At 32.7% G+C, this 4,033-nt stretch overlaps 1 non-coding gene across 1 annotated transcript; it reads right to left on the reverse strand.

Annotated features, from left to right (window-relative positions):
- Positions 1–3,392: 3,392 nt before the first annotated feature.
- On the reverse strand, positions 3,393–3,499 carry LOC126058184 (U6 spliceosomal RNA). The gene has a single exon (XR_007513127.1). It is a non-coding gene; the product is annotated as a U6 spliceosomal RNA (small nuclear RNA).
- Positions 3,500–4,033: the final 534 nt, after the last annotated feature.

Below are 4,033 nucleotides of genomic sequence, written 5' to 3' on the forward strand. Positions count from 1 at the left end.
TCATGGACTGCCAGAAGAATGAACAAATCTGTCTTGGGAGAAGTGCAACCAGAATGCTCCTTAGAAGCAAGGATGGCGAGACTGCATCTTACATACTTTGGACATGTTGTCAGGAGGGATCAGTCCCTGGAGAAGGACATCATGCTTGGCAAAGTACAGGGTCAGCGGAAAAGAGGAAGACCCGCAACAATGGGCTCAAGCATAACAACGATTGTAAGGATGGAGCAGGATCGGGCAGTGTTTCTTTCTGTTGTGCATAGGGTCGCTATGAGTTGGAACTGACTCGAGGGCACCTAACAACAACAACAACAATATCACTTTAAAATTTGCTTTACAGAGTTAGACCCAGATATAAGACTTGAATAAGCAAAGTGGGAGAAAGGAAGAGAAGAGATGGAACACAATTTTTAGAATTTATGCAGTTTTTAAAACACCCTAGTGTTACCTGAATTGGATCCTTGAACACAGAGAAGGGCATTAATGGCAAAACTGGTAAAATCCAAATGATGTCTAGGGTTTAGTTAAGAATAATAACAGAAGTAGTAACAACAACTGTAGTAATAATAAAAAAGAAAAGAACCCATTGCTGTTCCTCCCTAGTTGATAATAACCTGCCTGCTGCCCAGAATGAGGGCATAAATAGAACTAAGAAGTGTACAACATCGATGTGTCAATGAATTTGGTGTTAGCACATTTTAGATACAGTATTTCATTTGAATTCATATATGTGACATGTAACAAAGGAAAAATTGAAATGACTTTAGCTCTGCTGAATCAGAGCTAAAATGTTCATTTCATAGGGAAGGGTAAAAATTTTTCATAGGCCTCTGTAAATGAAATGGTCACTTTATAAGAGTTTATTTTTTATTTTATGTTATAAGTAACACTGAATATACATTTGTTACTTAAAATTATGGACCACAAGTTCCTAATTTTACTAGGGAAATCTTTTTTCTGATATTGTTATTAGATATACAACTAGAATCAAAACATAATCACGTATATATTTGGTTTGAGTCCATTTTTAATCAGGATAACAAACTATCAAATATTTTTATTCACATTTGATTTGCTGTTAGTTGGATCTGTTCATAACTTTTCATCAAAATGTCTGTTTTTCACAGACATTTTCTTGCTACAGGATAAAAAAAACTATTTCCATATTCTTACTAATGCAATTTAAAATAGTTTCATTACATCATCAACACGGTATCTTACTTTTTAAGATATATTGTTAATAATATTGACATCAACTTTAAGAATACGTATTAAATATCATTTTCCTCTTACCACATCATCTGGTGACCCACATGACACAGTCCATGACCTTCCTTGAAGATGTTATTTATCTTCCCCAAATAAGCAAAAAGTGAAAAATGTTGGTCTCATCATTTCTTCAATTATATTTGCAGTTAGAGTTTACTATCTTTTCAACTTGCATTTAAAACAGATCTTCATAAATTATTGATGATTAAAAAGAATTATAATAATTTTATGCCTTTTTTTTTATTACTTCACAGTAAGAAGAACTAGACACAAGTTCTGACATTTATTCTCTTTTTGTTTCTAAATGCTGGGGATACAATTTCTGGAATTTGTATTTTTATAATTTGCTAAATGTTCAATACAAAAATAGCCTTTCTGCAGAGAAAACCTCTGCCAAGGGCTTTTTGTTCTATCTTTATGATGAATGCAGATTCTCCAGTAAAAAGCAAATTTTTCATTTCAAATGTTGAATATGATGATACTTAAAATAATCCAGCTGGTTTAAAATTAGGCGCCAACGATAAAAAAAAGCATACATACACACATGCATAAGGATATTTTCTAGTTCTATAGCAATTTCAATTGATTATAAAATATAACTTTTAATCACGTGACATATAAAAAGCCAGATGATTCTTGATATTCATGTTAATCTGAGAAATGCTACTTTCTTCCCAAATGCAAAGCATTAAACACAGTTTTGCAATAACATTACTGCATTTAAATTAAGCCAGTTTTATTTTTAGACAATGCAGGGAATACTTAACTGCATGACTTAGTTTTCTTTCCAATTAGAATTACAATTCTACACATTTTCTTATTTTAGTTCACTTGCTGCTTGTCTTAAATGATGCTCTTTGTAATCTCAAGGGCTAATTTCATCCAAGAGTGAAGTACACATTCTCCAAATGCTTGTATTATATTTATACAACTACCCTGATAGATTCTTTACCTAGGTCATTTGGGAATTCTACTCATTGAAGGGAGTTTTTCTCTAAAACCCAAGGCATGAATGCCAGCTCATAATGTTGATCCTTTCAAAATCATTTTGTGTGTGTATCTAATATAACCATGTTCTTTAGTAAAGAACCCAGTAACCGTGTTGTCTAATGGGAGCTAAATGTAATTTCAGCTTCAAACATAGTTAGATCAGTATTTTTCAAAGTATGATACATGGATGAGTCTTCTTCAGAACCACCTGCGGGTGCTTGTTAAAAATGATTGCTGTGGGCTTATACTGGACATAATAAATCAGAGTACCTGATTTTAAAAAAGTTACCCAAGGCTATTACTATATGGATGAAAGTGTGAGTACCACTGGAACACAATAAATAGATGTTCTTTTCCTTAATTAAGCCCTTTTATCTCATCCCAGGCTTTTACAAATTACTTGATCATATTTTTCTTCAATGGAACTTCATAAAGCTCTAGCTATCCTGCACTCAGGTATCTCTACACACTTCCCACACACCCAATACTTAATTCCTCCTACTTAATCATCCCATTGCATTAAAATGTTCTCAGTGCAGATTATTTGCGTATTAGTATTGCAGTGTCTCTCAAAATACATCACTTGAGTTATACTCTTTTTTTTCAGTATTTATCTAAGAACAATGCCATTTTTTAAGTCAGCATATTTACCATCAAGACCTGTTTTATATTTCCAAATGTTTATTTCCTTTCTAAAAATATTTGTCTATCTTCAACCAGATCCGTCAGGCAGGACCAGGTTCATAATTTGTAGAGCCCAGTACTCTTTCTCTCTCTATATATACAAATAGTACTTCTTGTTCATAAATTGTTATGCATTTCAAAACATTAACAATAGAGCATTCAACTAAGCATGGAGCCCTATGTGACTGCACAGGTTGCACCCCCATAAAGCTATCCCTGATGTCAATAGAATATCCATATAGCGTCTACTACAGAATAACCAAAATATTGTTTGAAGAAAGGAAAAAAAAGGAAATAACACATCTCGTTTAAGATTGATCTATTTATATGCTTTTATTTATGGTTATTTAACATTTGAAAATTTTAAACAAAGCAAATCTAAAAGTATATAATGTTGTCCCTAAATTGTATTGATTTTTTCAATTTTTATTGTGCTTTAAGTGAAAGTTTACAAAAATATGAAACGCTTCACAAATTTGCGTGTCATCCTTGCACAGGGCCTGTGCTAATCTTCTCTGTATTGTTCCAATTTTAGTATACATGCTGTTGAAGCGAGCACAAATTGTATTGATTTTTAAAGGACTACTTGAATAAAGTCACTTGATAATTGTTTTCAATCAACAGCTTATTTTTATGCAAACTCTTCATCTTTTCTACATTGTTTAACTCACTTCCAAAGATTTCCGGACTAAATGAATCGAGACTCAGAGAAACAGTTCATATGTAATAAATGTTGACTTTGGCAGAAAATAGGAACAATAGATGTCCAGATGGGTCTTCAGGATCCTAGCTATGATAAATATCATAGTCCTGGCAATCACGTGTTAATAAACATGGAGTAAAAATTTGTAAAACAGGAATATTAAGGCAGTCCAGGCAAATAATCTAATGGAATTACGTGGCATTTAGCACATGGATTCCTGTTTTTCTCTTCTTTTACCACTATAAACACATTTTTCAATTCCTGTGTTTCTAAATACACACTCCTTTCATATGTTGCACATGGATACATTCAAATAACTATGTAGTATGGGTAAAATAGAATAACCTTTAAGATCTCTGCCAGCTGGCACTGAAATGAACCTTCAAAATC

The sequence above is a fragment of the Elephas maximus genome, chromosome 1 (assembly GCF_024166365.1).
Source record: "Elephas maximus indicus isolate mEleMax1 chromosome 1, mEleMax1 primary haplotype, whole genome shotgun sequence".
Lineage (NCBI taxonomy): Eukaryota > Metazoa > Chordata > Mammalia > Proboscidea > Elephantidae > Elephas > Elephas maximus.